Source organism: Homarus americanus, unplaced genomic scaffold (assembly GCF_018991925.1).
Source record: "Homarus americanus isolate GMGI-L3 unplaced genomic scaffold, GMGI_Hamer_2.0 scaffold59578, whole genome shotgun sequence".
Classification (NCBI taxonomy): Eukaryota; Metazoa; Arthropoda; class Malacostraca; order Decapoda; family Nephropidae; genus Homarus; species Homarus americanus.
The window spans coordinates 4113249-4133791 of record NW_024712913.1 but is presented as its reverse complement, the minus strand read 5'-3'; positions in this window follow the sequence as shown (position 1 = coordinate 4133791).

Here is a 20543-nt window from a genome sequence, read left to right as displayed (position 1 = left end):
GGGGATGGGGGAGTGGGGGTGGCAAAAGAAGAGGAGTGGGGTAGGCAGGGAAAGGGGAGTGGGGATGGCAAGTGAGTGGGGGAATAAGGGGAGCAGGTGTGCTCACTAATGGTAAACTTTGGTCACTAGCGGGTGGGAGAGAACAGCTAGTCTCTGCTATATTTCATTGTTAATTTATTCCACCTAATTTCCTCAACCTTCTTTATTACTTACATCGATCTATTTTCCACGAAGGGTTTTACTGTTGGAGATAGTATATTTTCTGAGAATATTCCAGTGTATTACTCCAACAAACTGAGATAGTGTAAAGTAGTGAAGATGTTGTTTGGTTACTGTGAGGATGAAAGAAATGTATAGACGTAAATGAAAAAAAAACAATGATTATTTTACGTTTGTCAAGATGTTTCAACAGCTTGACAATATAATGTAGTTAAGACTCTCAAGGAGATAATGGAAACAGGAAGAACTAAATCATGATAAAAATGAACGCAAGAGGGAAGGTCACCTTGTGCCAGTGTGGTTCCTGACGGTCAAATTAGAAAATTGCCGGCCACTCTGAGGTGAGGAAAGTGAACAACAGAAGAAAGGAACCGCGCGGGTCAGCAGCCCTCCAACAACTCTCGCTGCGGGAGTTTTAACATCCGACGTCCCTCTCAGCTTTACAGATTTACGCAAGATTGGTGGAGTGGGCTTATCGATATCGCAACTGCCAGCCTCCTTAGAGGATGAGAGTGGCGGCATCATGGTATGGGAGCGTCGCCTCTCATGTCCATCAGCGTGCACCACCGTCTTGCCTCCTGTGGCCTCCCCAGCAGGAGTGGAGGAGCCTTGGACAATAGACTCCCCACCATGAAAGATTTTTAAGTGCAGTTTTCAGTACCTGACTTTAATGAGAATAATCAAACAACACATTTGCATTAATATTTCATACCCGCGCAAAATTTAAATATGAATAAGAGCTTTTGGGAAAATTTATGACAAGTTTTTTTGAAGGAGCATTTTTGTGTCATTCACGCCACAGTCCGGCTCCTGGAATGCAATAATTTTTCCGTCGTTCTCTTAAAGGAGAAAATGGAACAATCAGAATGTCTTTGTGACAGTTGTTATTGTGCGCTATGTATGTAACCAAGTTCTAATATAAACTTACAACTTTTTGAAGGATGCGAGAATCATAAATGACAGAGTTGCTTGAGACGACGCGAGCAATGCCTCAGGGTGGGTGGACAGGCTACTGTATACGGAGGCGTTGGCGGGAAAATGTATCGTCCCACACAGTAAGTTGAGGCACAGCGAGTCCGAACGTAATACATTGTTTGTTATGATAGACGCTGGCAGTGTTAATCAATAAATACTTGTAAATTATATTTACAATCACGTCAGTAATATACTCCATCTGCCTCCAATAATTAAAGGGACAACTTACGCACCAATATATACTTTCCTCATTAAATAAACACAATAAGTAGTGGACATGGTTGACGTCTGGGACACACGAGGGTGGCAGTGTACCTGATGCCTAGCGGACATCTCCTTCACAAAACCTCACCTACAAGACAACTGAAGCTTATCTTAATGAGGGAATTTACCGAAAATCTCCACAGCCACTGAGGGACAACTCTACCCAATATATAAAGTCAAATTTTGATGGTATAATGTCAGTTGAATAGCCTCTCGCCCAGCCACCGTGACCTTTGGCCTCCAGGAATATAATTTTCATTGATATATTTTGTCTCTTCTCTTTTTTAGCTGTGAGTTTCTTCCTACAAACATATATACATCTCTTCACTTTCCTCACTAGTACTATTCTCTGGCCTTCAATTTTCGCTCGATTTAAAAAACAGAAAAAAAAAATCCCATTCTTTCTACCTACTTTTCTTGCATCTTCTTCACAACATCGATAACTTTACTCTCTAATGCCTTTCTACTTCCTTTCTTTAGTTTTCTTCTTCTTTGTCTCTCTTTTCTCCTATGTTTATGTCCCTAATGAATTCTCCCTCACCACCTCCTCCCCCGGGTATTATATTACATACTATTCACAACCTTCCTCCTCTACCACTCAGTCTCGCTAGGAAGTTATAAATTCGGCTTCTTTTCACTTTAGTTTTTTTCCTTTGATTCGACTGTCTGATGAACCCCTCGTGAATGGTGTTTACTTCTGGTCCCTCTGCTATTTTTAACTCTCTCTCTCTCTCTCTCTCTCTCTCTCTCTCTCTCTCTCTCTCTCTCTCTCTCTCTCTCTCTCACCATTACTCCCCAGGATGTAAAGTTAGGTGTCCATTTTCTGCTGGGTGGAAGGTGGTGGGGGTGTTGATGTGAATTCGAACCAGAGACCCTCGTTGTAGGAGACGAGCGCTGTATCGACTCGACTGCCACACATCCACCCCCCCTCCTCCCCCCCACACACACACAAAGAATCCCAAACTATATGTACTATGAATATAAACACCGACAAACATACAAACACACACCTAACTTCCATTTCCCCGTGTATAGGATAGGACTAAAACTTCACTACCAAGTGGACAAAAGTTTCAAAAAAGGAGACATTGATTTTACATTCAGTCTCAAGGAAAAGAATTAAACTGTTTCTCACAGCCAATGGGAAAATTTTTTATATGGAAAATGTATAATAAACAGACAAAGAACAACTGTTGAAAATCATCCCCTAAGATACAGTTCCTTCAAGAAGCCAAGTTTCCAGTATTATGTTAAGGACTACACAGCCTGGGTGTGTGTCCTCTACTCCTCAAATAACAGAACTCGAGTATTTTTCCCTAATTATTACAAATCTTCTTACATTATGAAGTATTAAAATCAACCCAAGTTGCTTTTATTCATAATTTTCTTGGCCTCAGAAACGTCACACAAGTTCACTCTATTTTGGTTACAAGTATAGGAGGAATGAGAGAAAAATATTTATATAAAGACAGTTAGGCAATCCTATAGTGAGCCTAGACTGATACACACACACACACACACACACTAGTAAAACCATATTCATATTAGTTTAAATTATGAGAAGAAAAACAAAACCGAGTCATAAAAAGAATTTACTAAGAATTTTATATGTTATTTTTTTCCACAACAAATCCTACTTAGTTTTACAATTATAGTTTTGTTAATGGTGATTCACTGAGCTCAATTTCTAGGATAATTACCTTAATATCGACAAAAAACTCTTCCTACGAGTACATCAGCATCGACAGTTCATTATGATATTAACCTTTCTTACATATTACTCTTAACTTTTTATCGGTTAAATATTCTTTTGGTATAAACAAGTACACACCTAACTAGCCTTATATATAATCCTTCAATAGAAATTAAATATACTTACGAATCTGAAACAATCTCTCTCTCTCTCTCTCTCTCTCTCTCTCTCTCTCTCTCTCAAGTTCCCCGTGGGCAGTGTGAAGGATCCAGGTAAGATTGAAAACTCGTGTTAGCTTCACCCACTTTGGATCCTTAACGACGTGAAAAATCCATAAGTGAATGGGCGGTGGCATGCAAAATTCATCACTCTCCCCTCCTTGCTCCTGACAGTGTGTATAGGGCACTTTAAGACCCACCCACCTTCCCCCACCCCCGAGCCACATCCCACCCCCGCACCACATCCCACCCCCGCGCCACACTCCAACCCCCGCGCCACACTCCACTACACATTAACCTCCATCCTGCCAGTACCACAGGGTGAAGCCCAAGGATGAGAGCTGAGCTGGAAAAGGTGATAAGGTTAAGCCTCCTTCCTGGACTGTAAAGCTGCCTGTCTACTCGATATACAGGCGCCGGTCATGGTATATATCCCCTGATGATTCGTTATAAGTTCGAGGCCAGATGGAACTTAACCTTTTGAGTACTCCTGACAATACACATTATGTAATCGTATTCAAGATATCGGAGGGCCAAGATATCGTATTCAGAGGGTCAAGATATCGTATTGTAGTGGTTAAGTTAGTTGTACGTAATGGAGAATAACCTCCCCCACCACCTTTCCTTCCTCCCCCTCCGCCCAATCTACCTCCCTCTCTGCCCATCCTTCCTCCCCCTCTGCCCACTCTACCTCCCCCTCTCGCCCCTCCTACGACCCCCTCTGCTCCTCATACCCCCCTCAACCTCCATCCCTCCAACCTCCAACTCCACCCCTCCCACCCCTCTTTCGCCCCCTCTCACCACCCCTTTCACCTCTCCCCTCTACCTCCTCCGCCCCTCCAGGCCACTCAAGAGCCCCTCACCGCCCATCAGGCCCAGGAGAGGCTGGTAATAATGAGTCTTCAACAGAGGGAAAACTCGAGAGATTATTTATTACTGATTCCGAGAAGAAAAAGGCTATAAAAAGTGGCTCCTATTTACGATATTAAATTCTCTATTATATCTGAGAAAAAAAAAACATTATTCTTTCTTACTTTTTTTTCTTCCGTCGGAGATAATTAGACAAAAATAATTAGAATTTAAATCATTGATACATTTCCAAATTGGATGTGAAATGCCAAGGAAAATTCAATTCAATTTCACGAGAGAAAAGTTTAACGTTTAGTGTTTAGATATTAACATTGTTTATCTACTTTCTCGATCTAGTTTTTATGGTCATTGATTTGCGGTGTTTAGATTCTTCATACATATAATAAAACATAAACAAACACGAGGAGTAAACAAACAGTACAAAATTCGTATTCCATGAACCATTTCTAATTGCTCATCACAAGGAGCCAATCTATCATACTTAAAAATACTTGTTCTACAGTATAATAACTCCCACCTGAGCTACAAAAAAACTTTAACCTGCTGAGTCGCCTAAATACGTAACCTCCAAAAAACACAGAGACTTAGGCCCTCTAATACAATGTTATCGTATTGAAGTAATTTGGTTCATCATATTCAAAAGATTAAGTCATTGTACTCCAAGGGTTATAATGACCTCTTACTCAACAGCCTAATTCATCGTACTAAGGGGTTGCCAACGTATTCTGCGTGTTGCCATCGTACTCTGGGGGTTGACATAGTAATCAAGGGGGTTAGCATCGTACTCTGGGGGTTGACACAGTTATCAGGGGGGTCAGCATCGTACTCTGGGTGTTGGCACAGTAATCAAGGGGGTTAGCATCGTACTCTGGGGGTTGACACAGTAATCAGGGGGGTTAGCATCGTACTCTGGGGGTTGACACAGTAATCAGGGGGGTTAGCATCGTACTCTGGGTGTTGACACAGTTATCAGGGGGTTAGCATCGTACTCTGGGGGTTGACACAGTAATAAGGGGGGGTTAGCATCGTACTCTGGGGTTGACATAGTAATCAGGGGGTTAGCATCGTACTCTGGGGTTGGCACAGTTATCAGGGGGTTAGCATCGTACTCTGGGGTTGACACAGTAATCAAGGGGTTAGCATCGTACTCTGGGGGTTGGCACAGTAATCAAGGGGTTAGCATCGTACTCTGGGGGTTGCACAGTTATCAGGGGTTAGCATCGTACTCTGGGGGTTGACATAGTAATCAGGGGTTAGCATCGTACTCTGGGGTTGACACAGTAATCAGGGGGGTTAGCATCGTACTCTGGGGGTTGACACAGTTATCAGGGGTTAGCATCGTACTCTGGGGGTTGGCACAGTTATCAGGGGGGTTAGCATCGTACTCTGGGGGTTGACACAGTTATCAGGGGGTTAGCATCGTACTCTGGGTGTTGACACAGTAATCAAGGGGGTTAGCATCGTACTCTGGGTGTTGACAACGGATACAGAGGACATGACCCATGGACAGGATGGAGAAAACTAAACTCAACACATTAAACATAATTGACTCGAAAAAAGAGGAAAATTATGACTCAAGAATAAAAAAATATTCAAGACGTTTCCCATTATCTGACTTGGAGTTGAAACCCACGACACGAGACACTGAGCCTGTTAGCCTGAGAGTGGTGAAGAGATGCACGAGACATGTGAGGCAAAAAACTGACGATTCAAGACTAATATAATGAGCGTAGTGATGTGATGTTTGAAGCAAGAGGCAAAAAAATAAAACAATCTGAAAGACGTGGAATTGAGGGTGAAAAGATGCAGGACCCATGACGCAAAGACGCCTTGAACACGGAGAAGAGACGCAAGATCCACCCAGACTAACAACCCAAGTCTCTCGAAGGTGAGGGAAGAACCTCTCCTCGACCAATCACGCTAAAAGTGTGGTGGCTGGCAGGGATCATCCGGTACTTCTCGGGGAGCGTAAACCGTATATACATCTCCCCCAGAGGCTGAAGAACCGACAAAAACAACTTACAGAACAAATTTTCGACCAACTTTCGAATTTATTGCCGACAGTAAACCTCTACTTTCCCACCAAAAGTTTCCGAAGTGGGTTAAAAATTCACTTTAAATTACTTTTCCCGAAGTTTAAATTCTGAGGGAAGTGGCTGTGTGGTATAGTGGGGGTGGGAGAACTGCACCCATGATCCTGGCCAAACTTAGAGCTTCTGAAGGAGAGGCGAAGGGTATAAGAAGTTTGACGGAGACAAACACCAACAAAAACACGAAGGTTGTGAAAATTACGCCACGTTAAAACTTATCTTGAAGCTGTTTTACAATACAGGTTGTCTGCAGGTGTCTGTGTGTGTGAGAGAGAGAGAGAGGGAGAGAGAGATAGAGAGAGAATGGTAAAACACGACTTAACACACACACACACACACACACACACACACACACACACACACACACACACACACACACACACACACACACACACACACACACAGGCACACACAATCATGCAAGAATTCACGTCCACACAGCTAATTATTCACATAATCTTGAAATTTTATTCATGTCAAAAAATGAAAAATTACCAACATGAACTATTTGCAGCGTCAGGTGACCATAATTACAACTCACTGGCTGGGAAGTTTCTGAAAGGTCACATACTTGGAACTGAAGCTTGGGGTATTAATTTACCTTCTCTCTTACCATTTATAAATCATATCTTTATTCATCTATCTGTTCCTTAAATTAATCATTTGTTTATACTGTTTATCTATCTGTTTTATTGTCCGTCTGTCCGTTTGTTGTTGGCGTATCTATCAGTAATTTTTCATTTCTGGTTCTTCTTCCCTACGTCTTGTGCCGTCTCCAAATCGAACTGGAACCAAAGCAACACCATACAAGACCCTCAAGTTGTACATCGCGGACCAACACTACTTCCTGAATCGAGATTTTGTACTTGTCGAGCCCCACGCGGTGTGTCGAGCCCCACGCGGTGTGTCGAGCCCTACGTCTAATGCTACGTCCTCACATCTTGTCTTATGTTCCTCGACGTGTGTCAGTTTCTGCGTCACTCGCCACTTCTCTACGGCTGGGCGCCACGCTGCCTGATGGCGTGAGGCGTTGGCAATATTCTGGCCAAAGTGTCCACTCACTCTCCTGGTGGCTGGCATCCCTGACATCTTCAGGACGCTGGCCAGGATGCTCACGTCTGAATCAGCTAAATTTGATACGAACGAAGATCAAAAAACACAATTTATTCAGAGGAATGACCGTGGACTAACTCTTCGAGGTTAACATTCACTAACCTGATATATTACCCAGAAATATTCCTCCTTGGAGTGAAGTATGTGAAAGCCACCAGAGCTTGAGAAGAATGCTTCCAAAAATATCGGCAGCTTTCTGCAAATTTCCTTTAACTCCTCCTGGTCAGCGACAGATCCTAAACGTTCTGCAAATTTCACGCGTGGGACTAGAGAATCATAAGAGTAATTATATTGTCAATAAATGCCCCATGGTGGTATACTGTAACCTACTGGTGATACTGACTAAATCTTAACAAACTCATATAACCCACAATCACAGACGCACCGAAAACCCGCTTGACTCAGGTGTACAGAGGAAAGACTTACAGAAATAACATCTCAGAAGCCACGAGGCGAGGACGTGATACAGTCTCTACAGGTAATGGATGGATAATTTTCACCGAACCAGCTTGAAAATCTAATATTTCACGAATTCAATCAATAAAAATGACACACTAGTCGAGCGACGTCAACTCCCAACTCGGTCACTAGTACACGGAGAAGATATCCCACTGAACTAATAAGAAGCGAGTGTTACCTCTTATACACAGGATTGAGAAGACGTGTAAAGTAATACAGCTAACAGGCAGGTGGACGGTGATGGATTATACCAACTAGAACATCCGAAAGTGATTTCAAGTCATCGGGTCAAAAACAAGGATGTCATAGGTCAAGGACATCCCGGGTCATAGGTCAATGACAAGGACATCCCGGATCATAGGTTAAGGAGAAGAACATCCCGGGTCATAGGTCAAGAACAGGGACATCCAGGGTCAGAGGTCAAGAACAAGGACATAAATCACGACGATACAAGTACAGTACCAAAAACCTATAAGACTTACTTCAATCAATATCTGTTTTTAAGGTACAGAAAAACGACCTCTTCCCAGTCTGCTATAATGACGACAAACATCTAATGAAGAGTATCCTCAGTCCTTCGAACTCGATATCTTGCAAATTTCCTCGACACTTGGCAATATCTGGCATCTACTTGTGTACAGTCACTCAAAAACTATCTCTACTTGGAGTGATCGATGAATTTCAGAATGAACACCATGACTCCTGTTGTCTCGGTAGGGTTGTCAAAATCCTTCGTCCGTTGTGTCATATTTTTTCAACTCAAATTTTGCATAGATAGTTTTTTGAGCAACTGTAAGCTGATTTTTCTTATGCCAGAATATACAAACATAAAAAAATAAATAAAATAACAGTCAAACAGATGTCATAATTCCAAGACCACTTCCATGTTATGACCTTCAAGTAGTTACCATATGTCGCCAGGAGTGTCCAGGAAATTTTGTTCGCTACTGTACATAATATTTCATTTAGTCTGCGTGGTTCATCTCGATTAGTTTGGTTATCGAAAGGTGTTTAGTTGTTAAATATGTCTAAGTTGTTAAAAAATATATATAGTTTAATTTTTGTATGTACTCGTGACTCGTTGTTAAAAATGTGTTGTGTTTAGTTGTTCAAGTTTTCCTAGAATTAATTGTTTAAAGTGTCTTCGTATTTAGTTGTTAAAAATTGTGCTTATAATCCTGTCATTTTTTTTCAAAGCTCCTCCAAGACGTCAGTACACACATAAGAATCCCTCCTACAAAAAATAAAAAAAATCCTAAGTACATTTCTCATCGTATATATTTGTAAAAAGACTGAAATTACAACATATTTATTTCATCACACTAACATGATTATATAACGATGATTATAACTAGATAGTTTTCACGCTAAAGTGATAACTCAGTCCATATTAATTAAGTAATAAACACTCTGGGGGTTTTGTTCCTTAACGCCTTCATATGACTCGTTTAGTTCAGTCGTGCTTAACGTTATGGACTGACTGTGACGTAGACGGTGACGTAGACTGTGACGTAGACGGTGACGTAGACTGTGACGTGGACTATGATGACTACTAACCAACATAAATTGTGAATAAATACCCTGACTGTGAAGGTCACTGTTTAGTATCACGGTTGAAGGTCAAAGTTGTACGACGAGTGAAGATTTGTTATGCAATAAGCTGCTTGACAAGTATTCATATAGTGTATCTTAATGTAGCAGGTATAATGAGGATGTGCACGCGATACACACACACACACACACACACACACACACACACACACACACACACACACACACACACACACACACACGATCAAATAAACTCAGGAGATAAACTTATGAATTTTTTTTTAATGATTCGGTATTTAACTTAACCTTTTATCTATGAATATAATGATCATTGTATAAAGAAAATAAATGTTAAACTGTTTCATCTGGTCCTACACGTGGCTGTGTCCCAGAATGTCTCAAAAATGCGTGTCTTTTGCGGTCTTCTAAATATAAAAGGATGAAGAGATGTCAAGAAAATTGTAACCGGAGTCAGCTTGTATACTTTTCCTTTACAAGTCACTCACAGGTGAAACTCGGAGGAAATGACTCACCTGCATGACTCTCCTCCATCAAAGTGTTTACCTGACTATAAACATCGGCAGAATGACGTCACGTACACTCACTCAAAAAAAACTATTCATACAAAATTGTGTTGAGAAAATATGACACAACGGACGAATGATTTTGACAACCCTACCGAGACAACAGGAGTCACAGTGTTCATTATGAAATTCATCGATCACCCCGAGTATAGATAGTTTTTGGAGTGACTGTACATGGCAACGATAACTAAAATAGAAATATTATTTAACTATTAATTAATTAGGTGGAACTGCTTATAGGTCTTAGTTGATACAGAAGCGGGATATAAACTATTTAGTATTTTCTATCTTAAAGGACAACTCAAGGGGGAACCATTCGAATTGCAATGAAGATATACATATTCTCAAGACATAATACTCGATTAATATTCACAATAATATTAATTTCAAAATATTCAATGAAATGTTATAATATAGAGAAAAATGTCCTATTTCTATCAATCCCGCGTCGTAGCAGCTAAGTCGGCAGTTTTCAAGTTAAGTCTACGAATTTTATACTATCTTGTTGCAACATTTTTTTTATTCGCTTTTTCATGAAATTTCCAACTGAGGGAAGATAGTATATAGTGTCACCAGTGAGGTCGAGGGGCAGTAGCCATGGAATCTTCTTAAGGTACTGTGACAAGAGGCTTAATGTGTGTGTGTGTGTTTAGCAGAGTGGTGACGAACATCAGCGATGGTGAGTAAAATAAAATGAGAAGGATTATACATAGGCTTCATGTCGTGGCGTCAAAGGAATTAAAAGTTAATTTTACAACTAAAAAATAAGAAACGAAACAATAAAATAAGGTAACACACACACACACACACACACACACACACACACACACACACACACACAAGAAGATTAACTTAAATGAAAAACATTAAATAATTATATAAAATCTAACCACCCCCTCCTCCTCCCTCTCATCAAAGACGTTATCAACACATACACTTTATACATCAGTTTAAATATACCAAGTTCATGAAGAAAAAATGCCTCCGTGTTTCAAGATTTTTAATACTATTTTTTGTCGTGAAATATATCATTAACATCAGCCTTGAAGCTTATGGGCGTCACCCTGAAAATTAAATTTCTACTCGAGTACTTTTTTGCCACACACAGCTGTACACAAAAACACACTATATTGAGGCAGCAGGTTGTAAGATCTATATTACCTGAAGTACCATCAACACACACACACACACACACACACACACACACACACACACACTAATATACAAGACTTAATATAGAAATTTATACATTTTAAATAATTCTTGAAAAAAAAATTGCGTGGCTTTTTTTTTTATTGTAATTATGTGACTTGACAGCGAACTTGAAACCTACGAGAGTGAGGAGACAAAACAGCTTACCTCTGAAGTTGTTCTTTAAATTCTTCTTACTCTAACTTGAGAAACTTATTAACGAAAAAAAAAATTACTTCACTTATTTCATCCACGTTGTGTGTTATGTGTCACTTAGGTGTTATTGACCACTTAGTTAACATTTCTCTCTCTCTCTCTCTCTCTTTTCACACACACACACACACACACACACACACACACACACACACACACACACACACACACACACACACACACACACACACCGATTAAGTTCGTTTCCCTACAAATTATTACATTTAACGTAATATTTATTGAGTTAGTTGTACAATATTTATGATAACTAATTTATTGAACGCTGGTGGAAAAAGCTCTTGGTGTTGACAGAGAAATGTTGGTAATATCCTCAGTGAGTCGTATATAAACACACACACACACACACACACTGTATCATCACTATCTCGGGGTTGTGTTTGAGTAGAGCGGAACTAATTTACATAATATTGATATCGTGGTGTTGTTTAATATTGATATCTAATTGTATAGCCTTTGTGTTACGTTCAAAATACGTACGTGGTTCTTTGTAGTGTACTTAATATTCATATATACAGACATACATGTGTGTGTGTGTGTGTGTGTGTTCCAGATTATATCATCAACAACGAACTCTAATTAACGAAACAATAGACTAATTAATAACAAAGACTTAAGAGTTAACATGGGAGTCATTAAGTGAATCATTTTTATCATTGATGTAAAATTCCAATCGTTAAGTGAACGTTACAAAGCCATTGGGGGATAACTTACAAGTACCGAAGAAAGATTTATAAGCAATGAGAGAAATATAACAACCATTAGAAAGAAAAACTACAACAATTGAGTCAAAACTACAACCATTAGAAAAAACTACAACAATTAAGTAAAAACTACAACTATTAAAAAAACAAAAAACAACTACAACCATTAGAAAAAACTACAACAATTAGGTCAAAACTACAACCATTGAAAAAACTACAACCCCTGAACATAAAACAACAATCAGAGCTTAACATTAGAGTGTAAACAGAATTTTTAACCCTTGATATGAGAACTGTTGTTACTTATTAAACAAAATTAACTGACCTTTAATTGAAGACAACATTATTCAGATTTCGGATAACGAGGGAGAGAAGTAATTTCCTCGAGGTAATTAGGGAGGTCACCTGATGTCATTACTTGAGGTTAATTGTGGTTACTTAATGTCATCTAGTGTCACAACACGAGGAGGTCATTTGACGATATTTACTATTAAAGTGAATGACTGTGTAATTATAATTGATAAAGTAATAATTTGGTGATTTGGGGAGGGGGGGTCATTATCAAGGTCAACTGGGGTCAAATATAGGTATTATTAGACGGGATTTAATACTAGTCAAAGAGTAATTAATAGCCTTAAGAGTCATTAATAAGACCTTAATGATGTATAATTTGCCTCTAACCTGGGAGAGTGTTAGAGGTCAAATGGGATACTTTGAGGGATTAGTTGGGAATATTATGAAGGATTAACTGTGACATTATGAGGGATTAGCTGGGATATTTTGAGGGATTAGTTGGGAATATTATGAAGGATTAACTGTGACATTATGAGGGATTAGCTGGGATATTTTGAGGGATTAGTTGGGAATATTATGAAGGATTAACTGTGACATTATGAGGGATTAGCTGGGATATTTTGAGGTATTTGTTGGGAATATTATGAAGGATTAACTGTGACAATATGAAGGATTAGCTGGGATATTTTGAGGGATTAGTTGGGAATATTATGAGGGATTAGCTGGGATATTTTGAGGGATTAGTTTGGATATTTTGAGGGATTAGCTGGGATATTATGATGGATTAGCTGGGATATTATGAGGGATTAGCTGGGATATTACGACGTGTTAGCTGGGATGTTATGAGGAATCAGAGACAGACAGACAGACAGACAAAGAGAGAGAGAGAGAGAGGTGAAGAGTGTAAGTGTGGGAGGAAGAAGAGAATGAAGAGGAGAAGGAAAAGGGAGCAACGCCCCCAGTCAGAGGTTGCAGGTGACTGGGGATCAGCCACACGGGGTTCAGCTTTAATAATGGTGGTTGGTGGTCGAGCAGTGCGCCGCCCCACCACCACCACCACCACCACATCCCCCGCCTCAAACACTCACCCTCTGAAGGATTCGCCCAGACCTAGACACACTTAGCACTATCTACACACTTAGCACTATCAACACACTTAGCACTATCTACACACATAGCACTATCAACACACTTACCACTATCTACACACTTAGCACTATCTACACACTTAGCACTATCAACACACTTATCACTCTCTCTCTATAAGCTTAGTTAAGGCTATGATGAGTACTTCTGTCAGGATTTATGTCGACATAGATATTTGTCAAGAGATACGTGTGTGCTTTTTATGACCGAATATTAGTTTTGTTACTTGTTATAATGATTTAATGGTATTTTCTTTGGAGGGTAAGAATGTTTTTTTTTGTAATAAGATTAATAGAAACGATTCAAAAGCCGCATACAAAAACAAACACGAGTTTCATCTCCTGACGTTTATACATAAAACAAAATAAGGTCTGTATTCTAGGGTTATTAAGGAGCTTTCCTCTACGTAGTACTCAAAGATCTGTACCTCATATAGACACACAAGCCAGGTTACATTAGGCTCCAGGAAATATTATATGCTCCCTCAGTTGTTGATCTGAGTAAAGCACGTACCAACACCTTCATATAACAGGTCAGTGAACTCGTGGACACCAGTTGAAATTAATAATAAAAACGAGTAACATCTCCGCTGGCCTGGGGCTGACAGTATTATAACCAGGAACTAGTAATATCTTCAACCAGGAAGATGAACAGTAACAAACAAGTAAATTTTGCTCAAGGAAATGAATGGTAGAACGAAGAAACACTAAACTCTTTAATGAATCATATTTAGGGACAGACAGACAAAGAAACAGGAGACAGACAGACAGACAGATAGACAGAGACAAACAGACAAACAGACAGACAGAAAGACACAACAGCTCCAGGAGAAAATTCATCAGGGTCAGCAGTATAACACAGGAGGGTCTCTCGGGAAGGCAGTAACCTTACACCCACAACAAGCTCATGAAACACACACCCGAAGCTTCACCCACCCGAAGCTTCACCCACCCGAAGCTTCACCCACCCGAAACTTCACCCACCCGAAGCTTCACCCACCCGAAGCTTCACCCACCCGAAGCTTCACCCACCCGACCATATTTCTCGCCTTCCATAATTACTGCAGCCGAGAAATTTACGGAACAATCACCGTCATCTGGAACATAAACCCACTACCACGAGACCAGGAAGTAACTATACTGATGGGCGAGAGTTGCCGAGGATACTGGATTCTACAGTGACCAGTTGAGGACCATGTTGCTATGTTATACGTAGACCAGTTATACATATGGGGTATTTGCAGGTATAACAAAGTCTGACAGCAGCTGTGTTCACTCACACCTGGAGAGAGAGAGAGAGAGAGAGAGAGAGAGAGAGAGAGAGAGAGAGAGAGAGAGAGAGAGAGAGAGAGAGAGAGAGAGAGAGAGAGAGAGAGAGAGAGAGAGAGAGAGAGAGAGAGAGAGAGAGAGAGAGAGAGAGAGAGAGAGAGCATCCACAACCAAAATTTTAACCCTAACGCTGGAAAAAATATCAAAAAATATCTCCAAAGGGTGACTATGGAATACCCAAAGGGAGGATTTACATTACATAAACAATGTTAAGCCCAGCCTCCCAGCCCAGCCTCCCAGCCCAGCCTCCCAGCCCAACCTCACTTCTTTCACCACAGCCATTGACGGAAAAAATCACAAAGGACTACAATTGAGTTACAGAGTATAATCAGGTCATACATCTTCACTACAAAATATAATATGTCGAAAAGGGTGCTATAAAATATAAAGAATATATTATCTATGTGCTACAGTAAAACCTCCATATAGCGGACTTCCCTCTCTATACAATCAAATTCGATGGGGGGGTTTCACCATTAACGGATCCTCGATATAAGGGACTGTTTAACTCTATATAGTTCATTAAATCTATTTCCTATCTAACGGACCCTCGATATAACGGACTTTCCTCTCTATTTAGTCCGTTAAATAGAGGTTTCATTGGAGTATATTCTCAAGGTAGCCAGAAGGTCTATGTTTACAACTCTACAACCTAAGGTAATAGTCTTTGGGAGGGGGAGGTGGGGGTGGTAGGGGTAGTAGGTGGGGAGGGGGGTGGTAGGTGAGGTAGTAGGTGGGGAGGGGTGGTAGGAGGGGGGTGGTAGGTGGGGAGGGGGAGGGGGTTAAACCATCGTTCTCAAGTGACTAATATACATTCAACACCGAAGCCCGAGTATGATCCACTGATCCTAAACTGGTAACAAATAAGGTGAAAAAAAAAAAATAAAGACACAACAATGAAAAACTGTAATCCTAAAATCGTCCCCGTATACTTGTTGAATATTCCATCGCGTCATTTACATACGAATATGAAGAGTTCCACAACAAAAACTGGAGCAGAATAGCGTATAGAAGTACTCAGAGCGTATAGAAGTACTCAGAGCGTAGAGAAGTACTCAAAGCGTATAGAAGTACTCAGAACGTAGAGACGTACTCAGCACGTAGAGAAGTACTCTGTGATCCTCAATCATAATGCTACTACAGCTTTTTAAGAATTTCAGACACTGAGTTGTAGTACCCTGAAACATAAACACCTTCCCAGGTTTGTGAATCTATTGTTTAAAGGTAAACATGGTGAGAAATATGGTTAAAGTCACTGTATAAATAAAGAAATATCTCTGATAGATGGTGTGACGACCATAAACTAACAATCTAACACAACGTAACGTAACGTAACCTAACCTAACCCCCCATTGTCCTCCTCCTCTGTCACCCTCCTGTCACCTCCTGTCACCCTCCTCTGTCACCTCCCGCCCTCCTGCTCTGTCTCAATCCTCCTCCCACCTCCTGTCATTCCACGGACCACTGATAAAAAATTGTTTACATTGTTCTATAATGTTCTCTGTCCTGTTAGTGCAGTGACAACACACGCTCCTACTTAGTGTCTTCAAAACAAACATGATAACACACAATGTTCTTCTGGTGCTTCCATAACCCTCCACCAGTGTCATGAGGTTCCTTCTTAAGTACATTTAGAATAACACATAAACACCATAGGCGGCGTGTAATTAGAGTTAGAAAAGTAATTAAAATATGTGAGATGCCATTTGGTGAAGTAATTATACAGATATCAAATGGCGGACACGCGATCCTTAATATAATAAAAATATTTCAAGGGAAAATATTTATCGGCCGCCCAACCATTATGGAATAATTCTTGGGTATATTAACCTTCTTGTTACTATGTATATTTTTGTTTGTTCAGTAAGGGAGAGTCTCTTACTTCTTAATGAACGTTGTAGAGTTAACAAGTCACTAAAGGTGGTGAAGGACGCTGTCGCTATACTTGTGTTGGTCCAAACATTCTTCAGAAAACACACACACACACACACACACACACACAAACACACACACACACACACACACACACACACACACACACACACACACACACACACACACACACACACACACACACACACAGTTTCACGTAGTGTACTCTAGCGGGGTAGATTTTTTCGACCGTTTTAGAGAAATTCAGGTAAAATTTCAACCATGTCTGGCGAGGTAAAATATACCGTTATTGTGAAAACTATGTTAGCCAGGTATATAGTGGAAGGGGAGAGAGAGGGAAAAGGAGAGAGAGAAAGGAAGAGAGAGAAAGAAAATAGAGAAAGAAAAGGGAAAAGGGAGAGAGAAAGTAAAAAGAAAGCGAAATTAAAATAAAAAAAATAGGGAGAAAAGAGAAACAGAATGCGAGCGAGTGAGCGAGCGAGGGATAAGGAGAAGGAGCAAGAGAGCAAGAGTGAGTCTCTAAAAGCACATAGAAAGAAACCAGTACTGGTGTTTAATGGGGTCTACCAGGAGTGGGGTCTATGAGGACTGGGATCTACCAAAACGTTTACCAGGTCTGAGGTCTATTAGGCCTGGGGTCTACCAAAACTGGGGTTTACCAGAACTGGGTTCTACCAGGACTGGGGTCTGCCAGAACTGAGGTCTGCCAGGACTGAGGTCTGCCAGGACTGAGGTATACCAGAACTGGGGTCTACCAGAACTGGGGTCTACCAGCACACACACACACACACACACACACACACACACACACACACACACACACACACACACACACACCTTTAACATATTTGCCATAAACAGATCTCTTGGAGTAATATGTCACCCGAACATTAGTTTCGTGTGCAGGTGGAGCAGCTACAACGTAACAACACCACACAAAATTCTGTCATTTTCCGTGACTTTCTTTTTTCATTCAATTCCTCCAGTGTCCTCGATCTTCATTGCGTTATGTGCATCACTATCAATTTAATAAATTTTCCTTAATAATTTAATCGTAGGAATGTACAAGCACCCAAAAAACTATCTATACTTGGGGTGATCGATGAATATCAGAATGAACATTGTGACTCCTCTTGTCTCGGTAGGGTTGTCAAAATCATTCGTCCGCTGTGTCATATTTTTTCAACACAATTTTGTATCGATAGTTTTTTGAGTAAACTGTACAACATCAAAAAGCTTCCTATAAGACGCCGTGAAAAGTTGGTGATGATGTATTCAATAGCTAATATTCAGCGAGTAAAAGTTCAGGGGCTGGATATGTGAAGCGATAAATCAGCTTCAAAACATTCAATCTGACCATAACTTTCACAATGTGTGCAGCGGAGAGTTCTAAACATGCGGGAAAAATGGTCCCAAACCATAACTTCTATCCACATCAATTTATAGATACTCTTCAGGCAAAAACGTCCAACTTGTTGTCTATACTTAATACCACCTGCTATACTGAGGCTGATACTCATATGGACTAGAGCTACATATGCCCCATTTCAGCTGAGGGATGGTTACGTCGTGCAAGGTAGAGACGTCTTAAAGCAAAGTGAGAGGGAATACCACTTAAGCCATCTTGAGCGGACTGTCACATCTGAGGTAATTTGAGGTTTTATCAGTGTCAAGTTTCATTAGCAGGTGATGACTCTCTTCCATATCACTGTTTCCTCGGAGAACCTCGCTATGCTTCAGAACAATTGATGTGTTAGGTTGGCTGTCTACGTCTGGGATTCACATATTGACTTTCAAGTGAGTCAGTTATCCATGGTTCAGTCCGTAGCTGTTCCATTCTGTCGGTGTAGTGTTGGAAATATGTCCACTTAAGAGTAAGCTTATTGGCCTCGCGTCTTATTTTGAACATGTGAACAGGGAGAGAAAGACTACACTCTGCCTTATGACTGTGATATACTTATTTCCTCCCATTCGGTATATTGCCTGTTAAATGGGTCCAAGTGTGCTTTGTGTTTACATGGATCAGCTGACTGGGAGGATATACCTGTGCGGGGTTGATTAGTATTGGAGTCCCGTGTGTTAAGGACGTCATGAGGCAGTGTTGTACGCCTTTATGACCCCCAAGTTCTTTCATAAAGTTAAACATTATTTATTGTTCAAAAGACAACTAACTAGTAAGCTCTGCTAGTAACTACACTTTTATAAAAGGTAATAAAACTCTGCGGGATATACCCAAATAGTTTTACTGTCCTCCACTCTAACACCACTCACTACTCTCTTCCGTCTTAACACCACTCACTACTCTCCTCCACCCTAACACCACTCACTACTCTCCTCCATTTTAGCACCACTCACTACTATCCACCTTCACACCACTCACTACTCTCCTCCCTAACACCACTCACTTCTCCCTTCCACCTTCACACCACTCACTGCTCTCCACCCTAACACCACTCGCACTGTTATTACACGTTTGATACATTCTTTACCATCTCTAGTTTACTGGGGGTATACCGCACTACAGCTGCCAGCACAGGGTCCTCAGTCACTACCACCACTGACACTGCCACCACTACTACCACCACAACTATTATCATCACCATCACCACCATCATCACCATATTACTACCACCACAACCATCATCTTCGCCATCACCACCACCACTACCACCACCCTCTCCACCCCGACTCCCACAACAACCAACACCCTCAACACCACCACAACTACCACAACCAACACCCTCTACACCACCACAACTACCACAACCAACACCCTCTCCACCACCACAACTACCACAACCAACACCCTCTCCACCACCACAACTACCACCTTCTCGTACTCGCCACGTAAAAAAATATCATTATCAAAAGTTGGGTTTATTGTTACCTGGGGAAATGTAATTCAGTTACTCGGAATGTAACGAGAGAGAGAGAGAGAGAGAGAGAGAGAGAGAGAGAGAGAGAGAGAGAGAGAGAGAGAGAGAGAGAGAGAGAGAGAGAGAGAGAGAGAGAGAGAGAGAGAGAGAGAGAGAGAGAGAGAGAGAGAGAGGTACTGACCGTGCATCTAATTAATAAGTTATTAATTTATCAGTATCTGTACAATGAGAAGAGCACTATGTCGAAATATAGTTCATCAAATGCCATATTATCCCTTTAAGACTACTAAAATCAGGTTAATTAAGCCAAGGGGGAATGATAAAGGGTCAAGTGGTGAAGGTTGAGTAGCGGGGAGGGTGATAAAGGGGCGATAAGGGTAGGGTAAAGGGTCACACACTCACGTTATAATTTTGGTGCAGAGTAACGCTGCAGGGTGACCCACTTCTGGCTCAACACAGCATGTACCTGTATTTTATCGCTACACTGTGTCGATGATTTACGCGGTGCAGTAGATTTACAAATGTCTGATGAGCTGTTAGTAAACCTATTATAAAGTTATTTCACTTAAACTGTTATTAAACCCGAGGTGAAAGTTAAAGATCTTGAATGTAACAGTTGTGGTAACTTGGATTCCTGAATTTATATATGAAGTAATTGTCAGTCGTCACTAGTCCACTGGTCTGGTGAACGTGGCCTCCCGAAACACTGGCAGTAGTCCAGTGAAATAGCGCAGAGGTCTTGTCTGACACGCCAAGTAACCAATTTGTTTTGGCGAATATCGGCAGCTGGCCACCACCCGAGTTGAAGCTCAGCCACATACTGTTACACTAAGACAAAATACAC